At 43.3% G+C, this 26,263-nt stretch overlaps 1 protein-coding gene across 1 annotated transcript in view; it reads right to left on the bottom strand.

Annotated features, from left to right (window-relative positions):
- The window catches only part of NDST2 (N-deacetylase and N-sulfotransferase 2), a 137,751-nt gene extending 112,272 nt beyond the window's left edge, over nt 1–25,479 (bottom strand). The window contains exon 1 of the mRNA XM_082054707.1: nt 25,270–25,479. The gene's annotated coding sequence lies outside the window, so the exon portion shown is untranslated. The remainder of the gene's footprint in view (nt 1–25,269) is intronic.
- Nucleotides 25,480–26,263: the final 784 nt, after the last annotated feature.

Raw genomic sequence — 26,263 nt, 5'->3', positions numbered from 1 at the left:
GTGGAAGGGAGGAATTACAGCATCACAGTATGTTTGGGATTGGAAGGGACCTCAGAAGATCATCTAGTCCAATCCCCCTGCCGGAGCAGGAATGCCTAGGTGAGGTCGCACAGGAACATGTGCAGGCGGGTTTTGAATGTCTCCACAGAAGGAGACTCCACAACCCCCTTGGGCAGCCTGTTCCAGTGTCTGTCACCCTTACTGAGAAGAAGTTTCTTCTCAAATTTAAGTGGAACCTCTTGTGTTCCAGCTTGATCCCATTATCCCTTGTCCTATCATTGTTTGCCACTGAGAAGAAGTTGTGCATAACTATGCAATCCACTATGAGAACAATGTTTTAGTAAAAGCTGGCAGTGATTATGAAAATAGAACCATCTTTAGTTTCTAAAAACACAAAGGAGATAGGCATTTATACAGTTTGGGGTTTTTTGAACCTCCTTGCCTTTCAGTGAGATCTCTGTGCTTAAATCCCTCTAAGTGTTTCTGAAGCTCTCATACATAATTACATAATTGTCCATTATGACCAAAACAACTGGTCATCAGGTACTACTGGAAACAGAACACTATATTACACGTATCATTTCTCTGACTGGATACATCATTCTCATCTTCTCCTTTTTTATTTCTTGTAAGTGCATTTTATGACACAAAGTAAACCAAAAAGGAGACCAGACTTTATAATAAAATGAATCTTGATATCAAAGAAATAGTCATGAAATAATGGATAATAATTTTTCTTTCGTGTATTTGTGCATGGATGAGTTCTGAAAGCTATCACACAGTATTTACAGCAAGACCTAAAATCATCACCTACAGCTAAAACCAGAAAGCTGTATTTTGTGACTAAATTATTGAGAAAACATCATATCATTTGTTTCAACTTTATTCTCCTTGCTATTTACATCACAGCACACACCAAAACACTTCAGCCAAGGTTAGGATTACTATATATTATGTATCTATCCAAATACATACACAAACACACTACTGTGTCTGTATATATGAACAGATTTCTGTATGCCTAACAAAAGGCAGACGCTGTCCCACACACTTTTCAAAAGAAACAGAGACAGCACAAGTAAGAGAACAGAATTGTTATCCTAATTTGACAAAAACAGAACTGAGGCAGCAATGAAGTGAACTGCCAAAATTCACATGAAAAGCAGAGCAAGGGACCTAGGTCAAATTTTCTAATCGCAGTTACAGCATATTAAGCACAAAACAATCCTCCTGCATTCCTTTCCCTAATCACCAAATAACACAGATGTAAGAAGCCTGCATCTAACACTCGTTCACAGTAATACTTGTGGCTCAACAACATGTAACAATCTCCAAGAGAAAATAAGAATTACTTTCATTCTTCACCTTTTTGGATTTAGGAAGCCAGTATCACTGTTTTCATTCCTCCTTCTTCTCTGCTAGTTCATACCGAAGGCCAACACAGGCAGGCTTTAAGTTAACTATTTATTTTGCAACTGAAGCAAACTAAGAACTCAGCCCTTGCGGTCCAACTCTAGTAGGTGGTTGTTAAGTCATGAGAATTAATATATTCCTTCAGTTACTTCATCCTTAAAACCAACGTATTATGGAGTGCTACTAGAATAGCTGGAAAGAGAAAAATCACACCTTAAGCTGAAGTACAGTGCTTCTATGTGTGTACAGACTTTAAGAAAGACAGGATTACCTGAAGAAACATTAGAAAGCCTGTCACAGACATTTTCATCTATGCCAAAAAAAAAAAAAAGCATGCAAAAAGAGGTAAGAGCAGGATCAGAAACAGGCATATATTTTCATGAAGGAAATCGGAAACACTGCAGGAAATGATGGAAAGATAACAGCTGAACCAGAAACTAGGTTAGAAAGGGACATCTCCCCAGAGCCCTAACAAATCCGTTACAAGACCCTAGGGTGATGTTAAAAAACAAGGGGCTTTTGTAGCAACGTTTAACACTCCTTTGTGTGACACAGTGCATATATTTACCAAGAAGAGTAATGCAGCACACTGAAACTAAAAATACAATTTTGTACTGAAAGAAGTTAAGATGAAAAGACAGCATTTGATCAAAGACACACAAAAGGTAACAGATTATGAAAGGGTACACATGATGTGAGAAAAACTGATATGGGTTTATTTCAAAGAACAGGGAAGAAACCACAGAGAGAAAGCTGGCAGAAAATATCACAGAGGTTATTCTTGCAGTTTAGTGAGCAGCATAACACAGCATTACAGCAAAACACAATCTGCAAGAAGCAAGCAGAAGAGCCAACTACCAACATACACAGTGCGCACGCACAACAAACATCTAACTGGGTACTTTTATGACCTATTTTGTTCATTTTATATTAATTATAGCTTTCTAATCACTTTATGTTTGTATCCAGGCAACAGGACCAACCATGCATATAAGAGATCAGGATGCTATTAATACATCTTTAAACTGGGGCAGATGACAGTTTTTTCCAGAGGCAGTGAAGAACCCGAGGTCTTGTTCTCTCCCCACCAACCAGAAAAAAAAAAAAATCCTGCTCGCCCTCCAGATTACCCACTGTGCTGCCATACACCAGCAAACCACTTCCACCACTAAAATTACCGTGTGTTAAGCGCCAATTCCACTTCTATCATGTGATACAATCACTTCCAGTCAGAGGACAGAAAAATATCAATAAATGTTGGTAAGAAATGAGTAATCGGGACAATTCATAAGCTCCTCAACTTGTGTTCCAGCATGCCTGCAGGGTCCTGAGAAAAGGGGGTGGACCATGGACGATATTAACTTTTTTGCTGCCATGGATCCAATCTGGCATCCAACCTTCTCACCTTTGAGTGAGATACTACAGCTCTTACCCTCATCTTGTATCTCTCACATGCAGCTTTCAATCTAGCAACACCAGAATGATTTACAGAGGAAAACAAGAGTCCTCCCAGTAAAGATAAGGTAATGTATGCAAACAGCTAAATGGCAATGGGACTTTCTAGCTCATGCCAGAAAGAGAAGCACACTGACCTCAGCTAAATACAGAATCTATTCCCTCTGTCCAAAAGAAATGCCTGTACACTATTAATACCACAAGATGAAGCTCAGCTGTATAAATAAAACCTCTCATTTCAGCTGAGTCTTCATCATCTCTCTGGTATCCACCACCTTCTCCTCTTCGCAACAAAACTCTCAGGAGATCCTTCAGTGTAGGTTTTCCATAGCAAGCCTGCTGTTCAAGTACACTGGACAGGAATGCACGTCTGGTTTTATTACCTCCTCTTCACAAGGTAACATTTATGAACAATTAGGTTGGAATTAAGAAAAAAAAAAATCAAACAATGACATTCTGAAGGAAATGCTCAAGTAAGTATTTGCAAATCAGCATGGTTTAAAACGGAAACATACTGTCTGGAATTCAAGAGGACCTGCATGCTCTTTCAAGAGACGCGCTGACATGCTGGATGACCTCAAGCACATCACTTGATCTTTCCCACATTAAAAAAAACCCTCCTTATCTGACCTTCCTAGGTACCTCACTTTGAGAATTATAAACAAATGCACTGTAAATCCTCCTATTACTATTACTGCTGTTACTATGGGGGCTGGAACTGTCGTCAGCAAACAGGCAGGATATAATTTAATTTTCTTCAAATATTTATTATGCGACAACACAGCCATCTGTTTAACAGTCACTGTATTTAGTTTCTGTCTTAAAAAACACAGGGAAAGAAAGTACCAGCTTCTGCCTCTCACTTCCACAAATCCTTTCTAGCCACATATGCAGTAATACATGGCCAATATCCTTTCAACCGTAGTACACAAGAAAGTGCAGGAAAGCAGACAAAATTTCAGCTTGCATGAAAGGAATTCCAACCACAAATTTGTTCTCCAATACACCAAAACCAGAATTCCTAGCTTTAGCAATAATAAATTTTAATTTCAGCTTTAAGGACAAAGGACAGGATATGAAGGAAAATGGTGGGATGAAAGGAGATAGATGGCAATAAAGCACTGTGCACAACGACTACATGCTAAACGAGGACATAAGAATACTACATATCTATACAGAAAAAGTAAATTTTCAATTGCATTGATTTATTGCCAGTACATTACAAAATAAACCATCATTCTTAAGTAACATCTGTTACACAAAGGTGCCTTTGGCATCTAAATGTATTCTATTCAGATGCTTTTTACAAAAAGGCTTCTCTCCACTTGCACTGTATTCTTCCATCAGCCTGTATCAAAAATCTTTATCTAACATGTCTCACGTCATATCATAGGGACTTTGAGATAACACAAGTCAAGGGGGTAGCAAAAAGTCTAAAGTAATTAACACACAATAAGCCAATTTGCTGATGAGGAAAATGAAAAAAAACCCAGAAGGCACCAGCTGAAATGCACTCATCTCCTTTTAGTTTTCCCTATTCCCTCTTCTACTATCCCAATCACGAGATCATGAACCACTCCCGACATACCTCAGCTCCTGGCTCCAGTGCTGGTCCACCAACATACAGAGTTCAGCCCTAACTGGGAGTATATCAGGTATACTCCCAGTTACAGTGGTAATACACTGATATCATTAGTTAATTTATTGGCGTTTGATGGTTGAATGGATAGCAAACAATAACTCCTTATTGTGTCAGTATTTTGTCCATCAACTACATGCCATTGTTGATATGTCTTTTTGCTCACGAACTGCAGATTCTGAATACGTGAAACAAACGAATTTTTAAAAAACTGAGACTAACTGAACCAATAAGGATCTGACTATTACCTTTTTGCACAAAAACCAAAGAGACAGGTAAACATTTCGGAGAGGCAATGACTGCTTTGAAAATACTTCTGCGTTTGTGACCATAACCCCCAGCTCAATTTCTCTCACCCTAGTTGGTGGCACTGCATTCTTCTTCAGAAGCAGTCTGGCCAGCAAAGGTGCAGGTAGCCCTGCTGAGGCCCAGCTGTGCCCTCATACCTCAAGTGAGCTCCAACGCTACAAAAACCAGACCAAATGAGGACTGCTCTGTACCAGTGTGGACCAGCACTACAGGTGTGGTAGAGCAAGACAGAATAATGCACGGCCGTTTTATGTGTAAATGACAAAGCAAAACCAACAGGCTGCCACAGCACCTCTCAATCTACCCATACCGGACTGGCCCTTTCCAACACATGGTCAGCAGCGTGGAAACACAGCGGCCCACGTAGAGTCACACTCCTGCAGAGCGAGCGCTGAGCACCAGCACCCGCAGAGGCCCCAGACCTCTCTTCTGCTTCTCAAATAGGACAAAGGTTTAGACAAACACAGCAGCAGATAGACTTCAGTCCAAAATGAGATAATGCTGGACTTTGTTTAAATCAAACAGGTTAAAGATGTGCTGCTCTCTGCCTGATCCATCCAGATAACAACTAAGTCCACTCTCTGATATAGTTCTTGACATGTCCTGGTTTTGTTAAAAACAAGACCAGTTCTCTTTTAGTGAATTTTCCTTTCAGCTAAGTTCTTCTAAGTACCTTCTCAGTAACTGCACTTTTCTGAATTTAGCTACATGTTTTTTGAAACACCGTGCTCCAGACTGATAAGAGTGACCAATGGAATGCTGAAGAAGCTCACGTTTAGATTTATTGCTGTAACAACCAAGAATTCTGATAAAATTCCACATGTTCCGTCACAAGAGGGGCGGACAGAACAGGTGACTAAAACTGACCGAGTATTCCATCCCATCCACGTCATACACCCTATAAATGAGGGAGATCACAAGGGTCTTGCTCTCTTCAACCATGGCCAGCATCTGAAGAGGACCCTGCCATCCCTGCAATCCAAGGCCTGGTTCCAGACCCTGCATCCCTGAATCCAGTTCCGGTTTGCTCTGAAGTCCTGCCCAGGACTGTCGGGTGCCCGCCGTGCAGCCGCTGGAGTGATGCCAACCCCATCCTCCACCCAGGGGGGGCAAAGCTGCTACCCTGAATATTCAGGATTGGTTTTGTATATTTCATAATATTTTCTCTATTTATTAGTAGCATTAGTAAGGCCTTTAAAACCTTTCCAACTTGAAGTCTCTCTTCGTTACCCTTATCACTTTTTCCTATGTGGAGAGGGGATTAACAGAGAGCATCTGCCACGGTTTATTGTTGCCTTGCAATTAAAACTTGACAGATTTTATTGGTGGCCCATACGGGGCTAGAGAAGCCGTACAGGGAAGGATAAGAGAAACCGTGATATGACGATACCTCAAAGAAAGAAAAATTTCAAGTCTTTCAAAAGCCTGTATTTATTTTAAGTGGCTTGCCTGCATTGCAGAATAAGCTTCTCCTTAATCTCTTATCACCAGTGTAATAATCTGAATATAGCACCTTGTTTTTAGTGGGTTATTCATAATTGTTTTGTGGTCTGGTAAGAATCATAGTTATTTAAAACACTTCAAAATTATACATGACAGAAAAACGTCATTCTGAATTTGGCCTAAGACTCTTTTACATCAGTATCCTACCATCAGTACTGTCCAGTTCCAGGTATTTCAAAGACTAGCAGAAGAAAGCCTTGAAGACAAATTTGCAAAATAGTCACCAAGAAAAGTAGTCCTTCTTATTATCCTTTACATTTAGGGATACTTAAACTCAAGGAAGCTGTCTGTCCCTTCCAAACGTCCTTAAAAGTTTGTTTTCATTTGCAAGATTTGTCTATTCAACAATTAATACTCTTGTAACACATAAATATCTGATTATGTTTGATCCCATGAAATTTTAGCTTCAATGATGTACAGCAGCAATGACTCCCATAGACTGATCTGTGCACTGAATGAAGTATTCTTCCTTCAGCCAGAACTGAATTTGTTACTTTCCAGTACCATTGAAAGTCTCCCTTTCTGATGACAGCAAGCTATCTATTCCTAAACCACTACTCTAAACAAGAAATGGTCAGTATCTCTTTTACAGAGAAACTATTTCATAAAGTACTCTGCAATGACCATAACTCATCAAGATTCTGTAATCGGTATGAAAGCTACCGACAATGCATTCGCTGCACCTTCTGCATCCGAGATGATGTTTCTCTCCAGCAGTATCACCCTTTCTGTGTCCCTGCACCGGGGTTTAAGGAACAGAGCTCAGAGCACCTTCCTCACAGCTCAACACCCAGGTTCAGGTAGAACGGAACCAAATACCCATCATGAAAACTACCAGCAATACCACAGTCCTGCAGAATGATGGTATATACATGGTTTTTAAAGTGTTGCTGGGCTTTCTGAGCACACATCAGCACAACTGTAGCATACTAGGAAGAGACACTCCTCCCTTGATGGTAGGAATAAGCGTAACAGCTGAACAAATTAGCTACTCACTGGAGTACTGTTCTTCTGAACTTTCCATCAGACATAATTCCTACTTGCAGGATGTGAAGTTTGCAGCAGACAGTGCCTTCATGATATTGTTTTACAGAATTAAGAAAGTGGCATATACAAAAACCAGCCACAGGATACAAAAAAAATTACTGGAAGTGGTTACTTAGCTAAAGGACAGAAAGGAAGAAATACACTGGACAACCCACTCAGAGATTCTGATACAGCAATTTGTCCTCTTCATTCACCCCACAGGGTTAGACAGGGTTGAGGCATTGCCTCATACTCGTCACTGCCAGGAAATGGATCTTCTGTCCTGATCTGGCCAGAACCACCGACAGAAGCTGAAGCCAAACCCCTGTCAGTGTGCTGGCTAGCTTCCCCTCCATCATCCAAAAACCTCGATAGGAAGTGTGTGACCCTCTCCCCGATTAAGAAACCTTCCATAGCCAGTAATTCATCTCTTGCAATTACAAGTGGCCCCGAAACAGATTAAATACCTTGCTATCCATCTTCAAAGCTATTCTTATTTGATTTCAGTTTTTCTTGTATTGACAACTAGACAGATATCTAAATGCTGTTAAAAAGATCTGGTATTACCTCCCTCATGTTAGCCATCAGGGCTTCACCTGGTCAAATAATCTCTCCATTTATTAGAATAACAATTCCAGATGATTCAACAGTTTTTAAAATATTAAATTAAGAAACATCTCTAATGGGTCTAACGATGAGGTCACCACTACTTCTGAAATGACAGAAGCTTATGCAACGGTTTTGAATCATTTGACGCTGCCAACGACCAAGTATCAATGACATTGTGTTTTTAGGGCATATGAAAAAAGGTCTTTTGGCACGTTAGAGATGGGTTAGGACAAAGAGTGCTCAATCTGGATCAGCCACAGACATTCAAACTGGTCATACACCAAACACTGCAGCTACTGCTACCCCTTCCACTGCACACAAGCCTTTGGTGAATCTGCAACGTAATCCAGTGACACCTGCTTGGAAAGTCATTATTTTAGCAGGTCCTTTGAAAAAGACACAGTACGTGGTCTATCCACAAACAATATAACAGGGTAATGACCTGCCCTTCATATAAGCTACTGTTTTCCTGTTTCTCTGCTGTTATCACTGAGAATCCAGTTGAACTATTTCCAAAGAGCAATCTGTGTTTTACTCAATCTATCCATTTTTACATTTCCCTGATATACTATTGACAAGTAACTAAAAATAGTTACCTGCTAATTAAGGAGTCATTGGGCAGGAATGGGAGACACAGCAGGCATCTTGCACAGATGCATGTTATGCAGATAAGATAAAAGGTAAGAGTATTTGCCTTGAGCAAATGCCATTTTCCATTTCATCCCAAAAAATAACTTCTGGCACAGACAAACTACCTAGAGCTTCAAAACAGCTGAATTCAATGGTGGGCACAAAATGAAAAGGTCGACTACAAACCAACATCTCCTTTACGTTCCTTGTAAATACATTCTGAAAAGGACTTCTTTGCCTATCAGTTTTCCCTCTTCTGCCTACATTTCTCTTCCAAGCCTCAACACCTGATACAGTAAGTTTGTTTTCTAATATGGAAAACATGTATCCAACTTCCTTTGGGTGTTGCTGACAGAGGCAGAGGAATGTGACTCACTTCCTGTTAGGGTTTTTTTGTGGTTTTGTTTTTTGGGTTGTGGGTTGTTGGTTTTTTTTTGTATGGTTGGTTGTTTTTGGTTTGGCGTTGTTTTTCTTTTTTGTTTTAATTTTATTGTTTGTTTGTTTAATAAATCCATCAGCAAAGTCTGTGGCTGTGTTCCAGCCTGACTTTCTGTTCCAGAAGATCTGACGCCTGCTCCCACAGCCAACCGACCAGCCACCCTTCCCCCTGTAAAGGGCAGAAGGCTCAAAAACACCCCTGTGCAACCTCAGGAGTCAAAAGAGCCTGCAGGTCAGCAGGCAGCTAACACCAATGTTTGCTGTGTCTAATACCTCCCAGTCAATCTGTATGCTACCTGTTCCAAGTAGTAAGCTTCTGGATGCAAGGACCACCTCTTCCCCTCTGTATTAAAATATCATTTAAATAACAATCACAACTCTGCAAATTAACAAATTTCCACAAAGTTACGAAAAATGCAGACACCTCAAAATTTGCACGCAGGTTGCCAGCAACAGTCTTACAATAAGGTGGCCTTGTAATAGAGCAGAGGTGAAGCATTTTTTTAACACAGTGATCAACTGATTGTTAACCTCTGTGGTCTCTTCAATGTAAAGGCATAGATTTGAATTAGGTAATATGGGGAAAATGGGTCAGCTTCAGTTATAGCGCCTCATGAACCACTGATCATGCAGAGATTTTTGTTCAGGACTGCTTAAGAATGAAGTACCAGACCCCAGGACTGCTGATCTACATCATCAAGTTCAACAGAAAACACAGCAACTCCAATAAGAGCCTCCAAATTTAAATCTCTACAGATATAAATTACAAAAGGAGCAATCCCCACGGAAAAAAGTGCAACTACTGAAATGACTCTGTGCTAACACACCACTGAGATGAAAAGAGAGCCGTACCTCTCCGAACTACTACTTCAGTCTTTAATCTAAAGTGATTTCCTTGCAATCACTCACAATAACCCATTTTGTTTAAAGACTTTGCAGTTAGCTATTACGTTAGAATATACTCTGAGGCTGCACAGTTCTTCACAGGCAAGATGAATGCAAGGTGGTCAGCGATCTGCATTGACAGGACATGCAGCAGACAGATGAGGAGAGAGATCTGATCATCATTTATCCCACTACCTGAGGGATCTGCTGCTCCAGCAGTGGGTTCCTGCCTGTTTCCTTGCTCTGTCACTAAGTTTCATGGCCTGAAAAATATCTGTGCCACCGTATGTTATTCTTGTAGTTTTCTTCCTGAAGAAACCAGGTAGAAAAAGAGACTGGCTTGATAAGGAAAAAGAAAATAGGCCATCTGGACAAGATGACTGACAAAAGGAAAGGAAATCACTGACTCCTAAGCTGTACCTTAAGCTGTTTCACAGGACTTCCCACCCTCAACCTCTCCACTTCCTTTTCCCTAGAAGTGCTTAGATTTATGGGTTTTTCTCCCTGTATGCCAGAAAAGCTTCGCTATCATTTAGACCAAAACACTGATGCTATTATTGCAGAAGATCAAAACACAAAACACAGGAAGTAATTCAAGGTATGACTTTTTTTGCAACTCATTATTCCCCAAAGACAGGGAAAAGCCCTAGTGAACACAGCAAGCTCAGCTCCCAAGATCTAGTATTTCAAAGCTGCAAATTGCACATACCACTCTATAACACCAGTAAGAAGAATTAATACCTAAACAGAGCCTGTTTAACTCATACTGTTGGGTTTCAAAATTTAAATTAATACCAGTAGATAAAAAAACTCCTTCAATCTGTACCATGCTTTCTTCCTTATAGTAATTACAAAAAACCCCATGTCTAGATGGTAGAATTAAAAGAACAAGTTTGGGAAAATTAATTACCCACCCATCCCCCAGTATTTTCATGATCCCTGTAAATCAGAAATTGTTTTATTTAAGGGGGGAGGCACATTTGGGTTTTATAGGCAACATCAAGACTGATATTTTCTATCTTATGAGTGTTTGTCCTCCCAGTCTTCAGAATATCTGAATATGGTAGTGTACATCCATACCCATATATGTGTGCATCTCTCCCCCTGTCCCCAATTTCCGTGTTAAAACAAAATCCTAAATGACTAATTCCACTACATAATCATCCAACTGATATATCACATGGGCAGAGCTATCACCTGATCTGCCACTGGGGCATCTTGAGCTAACCGTAAGTTATAGCAGCTAGAGGTGGTTGTTCCCAGGGTGGAAGAAGAAAAGGAAGCAGCATTGGTTTTAGGTATTTTCTGACAGCAAGGTCTTCAGATTCAGAGACCTGGATTCCATCCAAGCACAAGAAGGTGTTACAAACCTTTTATCTACTTCTTGCTATCTGTATCTTAGCTACTTCATCTTCTTTCCTCCTCCAAAGCCTGTCTCTCCCACCTAACCCGTGAGAATCCAACCTTCTCATGTTCCTTGTGCCATGCTTGCCAGTCCTTTGCTGGTCACCCGTCAGTTCCCTGTCTAACATTTCCCCTTTGGCAAGACAAGGTGACAGATGCAGTACCCTTCTGATGGAATATTTTCCATTTCATTAGCACCCAAAAGCCTACTAGCACCTCAGCACATCCACCATTTCTGTGAACCCATTCACTTCACAGAATCAGATGTCTTTTTTTTCATCAGCCGTAGTCTCCATTTCCCACAACTTACAGCTCCAACTCCCACCTCCTTTAAGGACCAGTCTGTATGCTGGCTTGCCCCAGCTCACAGCCTCTGGGTGTCCCCATACAGGAGCTCCCTCCTGTCCCCTCTGTACTGCAGAGCCCAGACTACAGGACAGTTTCTCAGCTTTGACCATACCCAGTAGGCAGGGACCTACAGCTCAGGAGAAACCAGGGTCAGCCCCAGGCTCACACATGCTCACTGGCACTGGGATCTCCAGAATTTCTAACCAGCTCTACAAAGTCTTAAGTATGCTTAAGCTACATTTATCCCCTTGACATTGTATCTGTCAGCTAATTTTCATGGGAACATAAAAGAGTATTCCAACTCTAATGCAACATCAATAACCACAGATTATATATATTTTGTATTTACACTTCTATTTTTCTTAATACTCAAAACCACAGTAACAGCTGTTCATGATTGTTCATATTCATTTTCCTATCCCACCTATCCACATGAGCGAAAGACACCAGCCTCAATATACAGATCCTCCAGAGTGCAGACAAAACGCCACTATGTTGCTTAGGCAAGTTACCAATTTAGGAATTAAAGAGAACTCATAACTCTGGAAGGCAAATTGAGGCGTGGTGTGTCGAGGGTTTAGATTGCAGGTGACAACAAAAACCCTGGCAGATGTATTGTTAACCTCCTCTCCCCCCGTCACTTCCCCCTTTTGCCCCTCCCTCTCCCCCTTCCCACTCAGGACAGGCGATCGGGAGGAAAAGAAGGACAGAGAGAAGAGAGTTGGAAAAACTAAAAATGTTTTACTAATGCTATGAATAAGAATAGAGAAAATAATACAAAATATACAAAACCAATCTTGAAAGTCTCAGCAACTGCAGAGCCAGCACCCAAAGTCCTGGATTGGACTCTGCAGCCAATCGGAGCTGGATTCAGTCTCTCTCTAGGCCTCAGTTCGCAGGGACGACTAGCAAGATCCTCTCCTAATGTCAGCCATAAGGAAAAAGGGACAAGATCCTCGTGATCTCCCACTTTTATATAAAGTATTCACGTGAATGGAATGTTATACACAGTTGGTCAGTTTCTTGGTCACTTGTTTCTTGTTGCCCCTCTCACGAGATGTGAATCTGTGCTTATCAATAAGTTTGCATTCCATTGCTGTGTTTACCAAAACATGTGTCTGGTTCTCCAGGAAAATGCAGCTAATATGAAGGCTTTAGCTGACAGGCAAATTCACTAAAAGAGAAACTTGTTTTTAACAAAACCAGGACAGGTGGTAAAGACTAAAACTACAGTAGAAAATTATGCAATCATTTTAAGTAATAGCCCAAAAAAAGCCTCCATGCTTCCACCATCTTCTGATGAAAAATTACATAGCAAAGTGCTGAAGCTGACTCAGCTCTATTTACAAATACTTTAAATACTTGTATCTCTTGCTGAAAAGTAAGCTCAAAGTTTTCCAAGGCAAAGGTAATGTGTATTATATACTGTGAAAACACACAGTGTGCTTTAGTAAATGTTTATCATTACTTACCTGCTGGAACGAAGAAAAAAAATGAAGCAAAGTACAAAAATCTTCCAAAGAGAATTGACTTTTCTCCCTTTCCAATTTGTGTACCTGTGTTGGGAGGGTCTTTTGATAAAGCCAGCAGCCAACCAGCACATGCTGTTTAATGGTGATGAGCAGCATGATTTGGTGTGACAAGAACCGCTCAGAAGGCTTGGAAATAGCGCTTCTTGAAAATCAACAGAATCTGTTAGGGGCGGAAATCTTCACAGAACCTCAGATGCATGGACATCATAGATCTCCCTATGCAATGAACTTTTCTGACATAAAGCTGCTCTTTAGAAGAAAGTAAGTCCCACGGTGCAAAGCACAGCCTGTGCAAAGTCATACAACAAACAGCTCCTCTAACCAGGAATAAACTGTTTTAGAAAATGTAGCTTTCTATTGGAACTGACTTTTAGGTCTCCTTCTGACAGCTGACATCTTTCTCCAAAGCAGCACCGCAGAATGTCTGATATCTGTAAACTACTTCAGATCTCATAGTAACAGAATAAAAACATTACATTCACTGTTTAAACAAGTGCAATCAGGAAACGCTCTTACAGAAATTGCCACGTCAGATTTCAGAACCGGGTGGCAACTGGTTTGTAATCCCCAGTATGGGGCCTTCCCGATCTAGCACCATTTTACAGAAAAACAGCAGCTGGCACACAAAGATTTGAAACATCAATACTGATTAAAGTTACATTCCAATTTGAAAATTTTAAAACCATAGGAAATCTTCAGACTGCTGAGCTTTGGGGGGAAAAATGCAATGCTGGCTTTCAAAACAGGTTTCTGATCTCCTGGAAAATACAGATTGGTAATGCATTAAAGACCAATACCTCAGCAAAAATGAAGGTCCCCTATTGTAGGTGGTCTCAGCCTCACCACACACATCCTCACTTTCTCCCAAACCACCTGTGTGTGCAAATGGTCATGAGGAACCGGGTTAATCTCAAATTGTTAAGAGATTGACACACTTCACTGGAGGTAGATGCAGAAGAATATGGTAGAGTTAATCTTACAACTGCCTGGCTCTTGGAAGGGCCAGGGGGCTCTGATGAATGTATTTATTGCTGTAATCTTGAGCCAAATGCCTAAGGGTAACTGCTATTTCAAATCCTCTAAAGCCTGTGAAAACAGATAATCCATTGTTTAAAGATTTTAACTATAAAAGACCAAGGTTGCAAAGCCTCAGGCAGAAAGAACAATGAAACACTAGACAGGAGAGCACTTTGCATTAGTTTGCTGCCCAGATATTGCTATGCTCTGCACACTATACAACAACCAGCAGCAATTGGACCTTTGTGTTGAGAAAGAGCTTTTACTGAAGAGGGAAGAGAAAGGGGATTCCTCTGCCCAATCTCATAGCTACCTGCTCCCAGATGCACCATACACCAAAGGTTTTAAGCCTTAGCAGTGATTAGTTATGCCCAATATGAGCTACATTAAATAGGCACAGAATTTTTAAAGCACTTGGCACTTGCTCTGGTAATGAGGCCTCTTTAAAAAAATGCCTCAAGTTGAATACCTAAATACTGCAGTATTCAAAAAAAATCAGTAGTCATTTATAACCTCTGCAGCTAGTACGCTGAAAGCATGACGATGCCGCACTACCCGTGTAATGGCAATGCTGACCTTGTGTAGGAAGTCTGCCAAGCCAAAAAAACCGCACTGTATGACTTGCGCTCCAGGAGAGAGACCCATAATCTGAGTAACCACGACAGGGGAAGAACTACTCCTCTCGCTGCTCTCATCTACTGCTTCCTAGAATTTGCCATTTCCAAAACCAATAAAAATTGTTAATTTCAACATTTCAAACACCTCCTCATCCCCATTTAAGATGCTCTCGGGTGATAGCGACTGGACAAAGAGTCTTCTGCACCAGTATTACCAGCTCAAAACTGGATTCAGACCAGTACTAGTCAAAAGTCCTTTCTATTTTTTTCTCGTATTCCCCACCGATCTCTTTTCCTGCAGTCTCAGTGAGGCCAACCTTACAGGCAGAAGAAAGGGATGAGAAGTCTCCTCACATTAACAGGATGGATTTCACTGCAGTACCCAGTCTGTTCTTGTAGCTTTAGAAGAAACAAAACATTCTTTCTGCTTCTCCTTCCTTTTCCTTCCAGACAGCTGGAATCAAGCTAGATGGCAAGATTTTCCTAAAAAAAAATTACCTAAGGATAATTCATGGTAGGAAATCTAAATTTAAGATTTGAGTGTTAGATTATATCCTTATATCTGCGCATACAAGGTCATTTGATTTCATTTGGCTGAGAGTTCCCTCATCTCATTCTGGCCATCGCGGAAGTTCTGGCATGTGTGCTCACAAGCTTTGCAACCACTTCTGCAGCTCTGTCAGCAGTTCCATAGCTGCGCTGGAAGACAGCTCTGGTAAAAGGTCATGACTGCAAAGGAACACAGAACTCCATGAAGCCGCAGCAAAAGTCACATATATCTCAACAGTGCCATTGGCAGAGGCTGTATAACACAAGTGCCAAAGGGCTGCAAAGACAGGACAGAAACAGCAGAGCTCCCAAAACTCGTTTTCAAGACTGATGCCATCAGTCTTATCCTGGTAGAGCAACATGAAATTTCTAAACCACTACCTCATGAAGACCAAGCACACTCTGCATCCCTACCTAATGTCTTCTCCACATGAAGCCTACTGACAGGGGAAAAACAGAACCTTGCATTCCTGGTTTACATCGGGTTCTGTATGAAGAGGTGCTTGTCTTTATTATTTTTTTAAGCTTGCTCATTTTATAACAAAAACTACTGAATAGGCTATAAGACCAAACAGTTTACAGATATATCCTTCAAAAACAGTCTTGCTTCCAGTACAGACACTCTATCAATTGTCACTGCTTTTTCTTTCAGCATTGCCTCTCGCTGATCTTCACCCTTGCACAGGATGCATTTCAGGAAGATATAATAGCAGGAAGGGGAAGGGGCCTGAGCACTCACAGCAATTTGAGTCCCCAAAGACCTGTCCAGAACAGCATCATGGGTCAGACTGTCAGTGGCAGGGTGCTAGGAAAAGATGTTGAGGAAAACAGAGAATTTTTTTTTTTTTTTTTTTTTGTTAATAAACAAAGGATGGAAAATCCAAGAACTATTCTGTAGAAACACTACTAGTGTTCTGACATAACGCATCCTGTCTTTCTGGCAAATTGCATGGGAACACAAAGATAATGCAGCACTACTCATCAGAGAAGCTGGCAGGTCCTGGAGCAGGACGCGAAAAAGTATAGCGTAGAACCTGTGACCCCAGGTCTGGTCCTTACCTTGATCAAAGCAACTGCTTTCTTCCTCCCCAGGACACATCTCTTTTAGAAATGACTACAGCTATGATATCTTCCATCTTTTCCCTCAGGTGAAATCACTGATATAACAAGTAATGCAGTGTCCAAGTAGAGGTGGAAAAGATGAGGCAGCAATGAAGGGCTCCAGCTACTGGCTCTCAGACTGGGCACACAGCTCAGCTCTTACCATGCTGCCTGTTTCCAATATCCTTTTGGAGTTTGTCATGACCACTGTTAGTAAAGTCTAACCCAGATAAATTTGACATTTAAAAATGTTGCCAGACTGATGCAGACACAAGTACTGTAAGACTCCTCTTCAGCTTACATCATGTGACATTGTACTTTTAAGGGGATCATTTGGCATGTGTTCAGGTGGCGACAACTCTCCTTTCCCCCAAAGAGAGCTGTCCTGGCACTCACTCAACTCACCCTGTCCCCTCAAGGCACTGTGGCGTGCCAACACAAAAGCATTTGAGCCTGACTGGGTTTCTTACTGATCAACTGAAAAGTAACTTTTTTGTCTCCTGGAGAATGATAACATAGAAAAAAGAAGGCTTGTTTTGTTCTGTTTATTTTAATTTCCACATCAGTCTCCCTGTTTGCTGAGTGGTTATGCCAGTCTTGGGAAGCGTCAGGATAGGACTGAATTGTTTTCCTCAAGAGTAGCATCAGCTTAAATGCAAACCAAGAGGACAATGTTCAAAGGGTATCTTCACCCTGTTTTCATTTAGCAATGCAAAAAAGCTAGGACTGACATACAAATAAGATAATTACACAGTAGTTCTACGACGAGCAAAGGAATTAACTGTAACAACCTCAGAGCAACATTATACTCAACACCAGCTGCAATTACAACCATCCCTGAACACTAGCTTGTTCTTAACCTGCCCACATACGCAACACAAGACCAAAAGGGACTTCTGAGCTGTGCCTGCTACCACAGGCACTGTACAATCACATGTGGTTAGTGAGGAACTTGTATCTAATCGTAATGCTGGGAAAGGCATATTTTGTTGAGGCAAAGCAAGACTTCCTGCAGAAAGCTCTGTGTTTATATGTTTATGTGGACTTGGGCCATGGAAACATACTCTGTTCCATGCACAGTTACGGGATACTACACTACAGACACTAACATATAACAGCACGTTTTCATGGTAGCCTTGACTCAGGGAAGTAGACTTATTCACCTCATGCTTTGATGCAAGTGGTCAGATCTGAAAAAGGAACATGACGGAAGGATATGGACAAAAGCCTGCAGATAAAACTAGATCAGGAGACACTGACAGATCTCTGCTTGGGAGGAAGATGATGATGACTCAGCAGATGATGATGACATGCAGTTTGAGCTGAAGTTATCACTGACTGAATCCAGAATATTTAATTAAAAATTAATAAAAACAATGAAGTTACAAGTAACAAATTAAAATACAGTATTTGTAACTGAAATGGGGGCGCAGGGGAAAGCTTGATGTTTCAGAGGTATTCTGCACAATAAATCAGACATGGAGACTAGCAATTTTTGCCAGGCTTCAATGCTCAAATGAATCTGCCTCTTCGTGGCTGCTGGACTGCGCCAGGATCCCACTTTATCCCACTGAAAAGACAGATTTGACACTGTGATAGATCATATCATTCTCCTGAAAGCGGATTCACACAGCTGATGAAAGATGGAGCTGCGGCGTCCTCATGCACTGCCACTCTGCACTGATCAATGCAATGTCTACACTGCCTGCACTTTCTAATACCTCTGCAGCCCTCAATAACTGGAAGGACAAGCAGTTCACCAACAGTAAGCTGCCAATGATTTCAGTTCTGTAGCTCCACAACTGAGACAACTGATGCCACTTCAAAGACATTTTTGCACTCCAAACAGACCCACACACAGGTAATGCCCAGAAAAGAAACACAAACAAGACACAAGTGATGACAGACGGAAGAGGATGACATTTTAAGGAGTCAGTCAAGACACCAGCCTTTTCTCCACTGAAAGTTTCTGCCTTTAATTAGATTGCACAAAGGTCCCAGTCTTACTGTGTTCCTTGTTCACCTTGGGCTGTCAAGTATTAAGAAGTATTCAATTTGCTGTGAAATTACATTATTCATCTGCAGCAGGGATCTAGACGCAATGTGCCACTGTGCTGGGCCACTCCAAGCCTGACCTCACCATTCGTTCAAAGCTAAAACTTCCAGCAGTGCAAACACCAGACTCCGCGGGAGAGAAGCCTGACTCTTTACAGAAAAAAATAATAGGCCATTACCTGACATTCTGACATTCAGCTTGCTTCCACAGCCAACTATAATCTCAGCAGTCAAGGTTTTGACTTGAACAAAAACCTACTCGTGACCTGATCTGACTTCTCTGGGACTGGCATGGACCACAGTAAGGTTCTGGTTACCAGTCACAGGGGAACCCTGGCTGTTGAACAATTTACCAGAGGCAAGGGCAAAGCCCATCAACAGCTGCAGAGCATGCTGTAACATTCATCATTTGCAAAAGCTTTCAACATAAAGTGTGAGTGGCACAGAATCATTGCATCAGCATTAGCTAAAAAAAACAAGCCAAATCAAACAAACCAACCCCCACAGCCACCAACTAAAGTGCTCTAAAGATGGGAAAGGTAGTTCAACTCAGAAGAGACAAATTCATGTAAATCAATTATCAGTGAAGGTATTAAAAATGCTGCACTGAAAGCAGTCCAGGATTAGGAGCAAGTTAGTGTCACTCTGGGAGGTGTTGAGCTTACCTTCTGCTCAGGTATCTGTTCTGCTGTCATTTTCTACATCTGGACTAACATCCTCAGTTTTCATTATACTCAGTGGAAAAACAAAAAAGAACTTCCAGAATATGATTGACCTCACCAAATGCAGACATCTGGTTTAGGGGGAAATTAATTGCACCCTAGCATATCCTTATTACAAATTACAGTGCCTAGCTCAGATCTGGACACTTTGGTTGTAGATCTTTATGTGCAGTCAGATGAGTCCAACTCTCATCATCCAAGAGATGACAGAACTGACTGTCTTAAAAGACCTTTCTGACATGAAATTTCCCATGCACTTTAAAGTACCGGTGGGGCTAGCAAGCTAACACAAAGCCATTCAGTAAGGGGCTCTTAAGACAAAAGTAGATATCTATAAAATGTTTTGGGGTTCTTCTAACCTTTCTAAAGTAAATCTCAAGTTTCCCCTTTTTTCTAAATTGATCTCTACTACTTGGAGTCTACCACAGCTCAGGTCTGTCATCCCACTGCTTCCTTTGAGGCATTTATAGCAAAGTAATTGAAAATTTAAGAGTTAAGACCTGTTGAAGAGCTCTAGAAATCCACATGCAAGCTCTGATTTTACTTCAGAAGTACTGCCAAGCAAATTAGCATTAATTAGAGATAAGCTCAAAGACCAATAAAATATTAGGCTAATAGAACCATCCGGAATCGTAAGACTAAACACTATCAAAGAAAAACAAGTAGCTCCGTCACATAATCTAATGGTCCTGACATAGGAGCCTCCCAACATGAACCACCCAGAGGAATGCCATATTCTTGGAGAGTTTCTGATACAGAAGTGAAGGATTTAGGAGACTGGAGAAACAAACAGAGGAGAAAGGGCAGGGTGCTGTGGTTGTACGCTTTCAAAGAGACTGACCAGATGGCAGACCAGAACTGCAAAAAGAGATTAAGAAAGGATAAAACTGTCATTTTGCTGTCCCTCTTTCCTCCTTCCTTGTTGCATCAGCTATGTCAACCCAGCTCCCAAGTGAGCTGCTAAATACAGTGGAAAAACATACATTAATAAATAAAAGCAGCAGTGATCCCCAGTCCCAGCGAGGGCTGTGACTTGGCATGTCATTTAACACATGCAGTTTCATGTTCTACTCTCTCCCCCGCAGTGGAAACCCCTCCTCCCTGAGGAGGGCCCTGCAAGCCCTTGTCTCCTCGTGTGAGCTGCGGTGCTGGGACAGGCAGGTAGGAGAGGAGGGGACAGCCACTGCTGCCTTTTGCCTCACGGGGAATGTCCAAGACAATCTTTTCCACTAACGCAGACGCTTCCAAATGGGGGAAAAAAAAAAAAAAAATCAGAATAATGCACAGCAGAACAGCAAGAAAACAGATCAGACTAGTGCAGTACAGCTGTACCTGGATCCCGCCAAAACCCTAGATCACATTCCCTCATTCCCATCCCACACTCAAAACTTGCACCAAAGCCCTGAAGACAGTAACTGTGGTGTGACACACACACAGAGCACGGAGATCAGCGTTAGGACCTGGACAAGTCCCGCACACTGAGCAAAGGACAAAGCATGTCTCTCCTTTTTGCCCTCCTCTGATTCTGGAAAAAAAAAAAAAAAAAAAAAAGAATGTTGATATCTAATCACTGTTAGTTTTTTAGTTTTACTGCTTAACTTTTTAATTTTTATTCAATGACAAATATTAAATTTACTTACTGGAAAGGAAATGTACAGTATTTTAGACTAAGTTAACGTTTTAACATTTCAGCCTGAGAGCAGCTGCAAACATTGCTGATATTCAATGTCTGCAACCCCAGCAGGAAGAACAACTTTGGTTACATACAGCTACAAACACACTTGGAAGAGACAGGTATTTCTGAACATCTTCTTGGTGTTATTAGTACATAAGCAAGTTCTGTGTGAAGTTGTCCTCACTTATTTTGCACTACCCATTTTACTCAACAAATTTAAAAGCAGGCTGAGTCTATATATAGAGACAGACTGAGACCATCCTTCTCCTTGTTTGGAGAGTTTGGGCAGCTTTTAAAAACAAGCAAACACCAATTCCCTCTTCTGTGAAAAGAGATCTTGTGACGTTACCCAGTGTAAGCCACAAATATTTTGAGAAGGTCTAAACTGCGTTTTATAATCTTATCAACTCCCTCGTATTCACTGCTAGATCAGTTAGCTTACTGAAAATATTAGAGCATGCAAGAATGTGATGGTGCAGAAGATTAATTCATCATTCATGTCTAGAGATTTCTACTGCATTTTTAATAGGGCACATATGGATTAAGTCAAGCGATCTATATAATTTCCTTTCTGGATACAGGTCTATATCAAAAAAGTCCCCAAACAGCAATTGCCAAAGGCCTGAGACCTTCAAATATCGCTATGCAGAAAGAACAGTCAGGGCTCTGATGTATGTACTCCAGTAAATCTTTCAGTGGCGATTTAAGACATAACTGTGCTCCACAGCTCTGCTGGAGATTCCTGCCTCCAGAACAGGATAAGCAAAGCAGAAATTCTGCCTGTACCTTCGCTGCTGCACGACACAGCCTGGGATTTCCAGCAGCTGAAGCACAGGCACGTATTCCCTTCTGATTTTGCTGTGGTGGGAAAACTGCCAGTGTAAGGGCAGGGGGCACAGCTCAAGAAAAAGAAAAAAAACCCCAGCCTTTGAGACTTCCAGAGCTGCTGTCAGAGCACCCAGAGAACAAGCGTGAGTGCAGCAGCAGTCGCGCCTGCAGACTGTGCTGTTACAGGCCAGAGGTGAAGTGCCTCAGCACAGGCATAATGAAACGCAGAGCTTCACCTCTTTGCATTGCGTTCAATTAACCAAAGCAACTACGTTCAGGCAAGTCACAGAGAATTTTACAAAGACAGCTAATGTTGCGCTAGGCCTTCTAAAAATACACTCCCACCATCAGCCTTCTACCAATTCTGTGCTGTTCAAAGCCTGTCATCAGATAACAACAGCAACTCAGATGTTTTTGCATTCAATTGCACAGACTGGAAAGACAGCTAAAAAGGGAGAAACTGAACTCAAAGGCCCTTGCATCAGCAATGGCTACAAAAAGGCTAGAGAAGCAGAGAGAGCAAACAGGAGTGTTCGCCCCAATTATTTCCAGAATCCGGGACAGATCTGGCACTCGTGCAGCCTGCTCATGTGCTGCGGCTGCAGCATCACTGCCTTACACCCGAACTCCACTGCAGCTGCCTGTTGAGCTGGAAATTTGATACACTGCAAAGGTTGCTGACAGCCAGGGGCTGTTCACTTGTCTATAAAATATCCTGTAATAAATTACATTACAGACTAGGGAAAAGGATTCGGAAGAGAGAGAATTAAAACACAACCTTATGAGAGCTAAATGAGACCAATTAAAAGAGATTTGCTACAAGTGCTGAGGGATTTTGACCTGAGCTGTAATCAGGGATGGATAGCATTCCTTTAAAAGAGGAAAATGAGCAAGAGATCATGTGTAAACAACTCTGCCAATTAAAATGAAACGGATTATCTTATCTATGCAGCTCTGCCAGAGTATCACCGCATGTTCCAGATATACCACAGAGAGATCTGAGATAGGCATTTAAACCTCTGAAACAAGGCTCAGTGATGAGGAGATATGCTGTGGTTCAGGACAACTAAAGCTTCATCTGAATTTGGGTATGTACCCCTCCCCCCCCTTTTTTTTAAGAAATAATGGAATTATAAGTGTTAATATAAAATTAGTCTCAGGTTTTTCTACCAGGTCACCTACGTGAATTCTGATGTAGATCAGACTGAAGGTTAGGCATCACAACAGTACACCGTGCCTTACAGAAAAACCACGCAGCAGACAGCACCATCACTGCAACTATGAGATACTGCTGAAAAACACACAGCTCACCAGCACAAGCGTCCATGTCCTTATAAACACTTGCACGTATTATTCCATACCTTAAAACAGTCGTTCTCAATTTTTCTGTATCGCAATCCGATTTTGCTGTCAGATGCCCCAAAATGCCTCTCCCCTCACGGTCAGCAAGGGCAGGACTGGCTCCACTCTTGATACCTGGTTTGAGAACCCATACCCAAGAGCAAAATAATTTCTGCGACAGTAGTGAAAAATCTGCCATCGATAGATGTACCATTACTGCTGCTCTGTATCCTTGCTCTGCAGCTCATTTTCACTGCTTTTGGAAATGACCAGTACTTCCTAGGTCAAAATCGCTTATATATATGCACGCAAAAACAAGCAGTTCTAAAAGGGCTGGAAAAACACTGAAACAGAGAAAGAAAAGATACATTAAGACACCGTGTTTGAGAAGCAGCACCAAGGAAAAACTGTATCATGGACTTAGAGAAAAGCAAAAACTAAAAGGGAAGAACGAAAAAAAAGAGGAATTCGGTATGAGGAAGAGACTTTTAAAAAGAAAGCAGTAAGCACACAAGACAATAACCCTAAGAGATATGTACTTGTTCGCAGTTGCTGACAGTGGAAAAATTCTAGAACATTTCACACTGTTTGCCAAATTTGAGCACAGAGATTTTCCATCGGCTCTGATATGGTCTAGTAGACTCAGGCTGATTTTGGAACCAGCCTAGCTCTCAATACAGAACAATCGCTTTCGTGTGGCGCGAAGTACAAACTAAAAAGCCCTTCTAGGCTCAATCTGCCAAGAGTTGGATCGGTACCTCAGCGCCATGAAAACAGCTGCACTGCTGTGCAGTGCAGAAACACCATCCAAACCCATGGTAAGAGGAGTGTGGCGGGTGTCCCTGCGCAGCAGTCCTGCACAGCTCTGCTCAGGGACCGCTTACTGGTGCGGGTGCTGAGCCAGCTCACATGGCCAACGTGAGCACGTGTGGGCACCCAACTCAATAAACTCTTGAAGCTGATGCCGAGCGTGTAATTATTTCTCGCTCTCAGGGTGTTTTTGTACACAAGGTGTTCTACCTTACCAGTGCTAGCCTTAATTCTTCTATCATCCAAAATTTTCCAGCCCAATTACTGTAGGTCATTGACTGCACATAAACTAGAAACTTCTGATGAATTTTTCAGGTTATCTCTTTGCCACAAAGGGCAAGGTTACATTTCCTAATGAGAAATGCATGTTCAATTAACAACTCTGAATACTTCTTTGGCAAACTTGGCCACAAAGAATCCCAGTGTGTAGAAGTGTAACGTGTGGTTAAATTCAGATACATGACATTTGCCCACTTCTAATTCAGGCAACACAGAGTTTGTTCGGGCAACACAGAGTTTATTCAGTCTTGCATAAGCAAACAGGGGTGTCTCATGCTTCATTTATCACTTCACCACTGCAAATACATTTTAATGGCTAAAGAATGAGAAATACTATAGAAACCATTCCCCACGTTCCACCAGCTTTTCCTATGTAACGTTTTCCTTCTGTCTTCATGCTAGCACAACTGTAATCGCTGTTGGCCTCCACGGAACGCAGCCCCTGAAGAGCAGCGTATGCAGCGCAGTCCAGCTGCTGTACGAGGGGACCGAGCATCCTTTGCCCCGCTGCGTGCTGACTTGTTCAGCGGCCTTCGACACCGCACCAAGCGACCCGGCCGCTCGCAACATGATGCCGTGCACCGAACAAAGCCGGAGCGAGGCCGGGAGCACAGCTCCCGTACCGGACCGTGCGCCCCGCCGGCAGCCCGGCCGAAGGGGCTCCGAGCGGAGGGAGCCACGGCCACGGCGATGGGGACTGAACTGCCGCTCCGGGCCGCGGCTCGGGGCTCGGCGCCCGCCAAGAGCAGCTGGGCAGGGCTGTGAGCCCTCCGGCCGCCGTTGGCGGGAGCCGGGGTCCGCTGGCGGCGCGGCCGGGCCCGGCCGCACAGGTGGCGGCGGGGCGGGCGCGGGGCTCGGGCTGCGCCTCAGGGGCGGGGGCAGCGCCCTCCCCGCCGCCCGCCCCAGCTCGGCCCCCGCCGCTCTCGTCCCGCGGCCGCTCCTCACGAGCCCCCCCCGCGCCCGGGGCCGCCCTCCCCCGGCCGGCACACAACTTCCCCGGCCCCGCCAGCGCCGCTCGCCTTCCCCCGCCGACGCGCGGGCCGGGCCGCCACCGCCACCCCGCTGCCCTCCTCCTCCACCTCACCTGCCGCAGGAAGGCCCCGCCGGGCGGGCTGGCGTGGGCAGCGCACGGCTCCCGGAGGGCGGGCGTCCCCCGGCGCCGCGGGGAGCTCTCAGGCCGGCCGCGGCCCGCCGGCTCCCGGCCGCTGGGCGTCCCTCCGGCCGCTGGGGGAGCCGCCGCCGCGCCGGCCGGCCGCCATCTTCCGCGCGAGGGAGGGGCGCGAGGCCCCGCCCTCCGGCCGCCTCGCGCCGGGCGCCGCTGCGCCGGGAGCGGGAACAGCGCGGGGAGAGGCCGGGGGGGGCCGGAGCGGGGAGGCACCGCCGGTACCGAAACACGCTGCGGCGGGGTTACCTCTCGCCCCCCCGCCTGCACGCGCGGCCGCTCGCTGCGGTTTTGCGGGGGACGGAGACACCGCCGCAGCCCGGGATGACAGGGCACGGGTGCAGCTGCGGTCCCGGCGTCGCGGAAGGCGTGGGATGCCCATGAAAGCAGTAGGTAGGGACTGACACTGCCGTGACATCCCCTGTGGCAGCAGCCTCCCGAGAAAAACAAACACACACGGTGCAATCTCCTACTTAGAAAGACAGAAAATTGTAGCAGGAAGCCAGAACGGCATGTGGAGCCACATCACAGGAACGTGTTTTCTCAGCAGCGGATGGAGCGCAGCAGGTTGGGAGCGCTGTGACCATGGTCTGGGTTTGGAATGGGCTCCGCAGAAAGCACACACCGTGCTGCAACAGAGCGAAACAGAGGCAGGAGCAGGACCTGCAGGTCAAAAGCAGCAGAACTGGCTGGTGGCAGAAGAACAGCGAGCACAGGGAAAAAAGCAGGTGCCTCATCCTGGCAAAGTGCTGCTGCTTGTCCCTCAGCCTGAGAATCGCCAGAGGCCCAGTGGATCATTCCCAGGAAATCTCAAAAAAACAACAAAAGATATAAATTCGCTGTGTAGGGGCCTGATCCTCTATTGAAAAGTTGAAAAAGCTTGAAGGTAACTGTTTTCAGACACATTTATACAGGG

Source organism: Streptopelia decaocto (assembly GCF_964273445.1).
Source record: "Streptopelia decaocto genome assembly, chromosome: 5".
Lineage (NCBI taxonomy): Eukaryota > Metazoa > Chordata > Aves > Columbiformes > Columbidae > Streptopelia > Streptopelia decaocto.
This window is presented reverse-complemented; position numbering and strand designations above follow the sequence as displayed.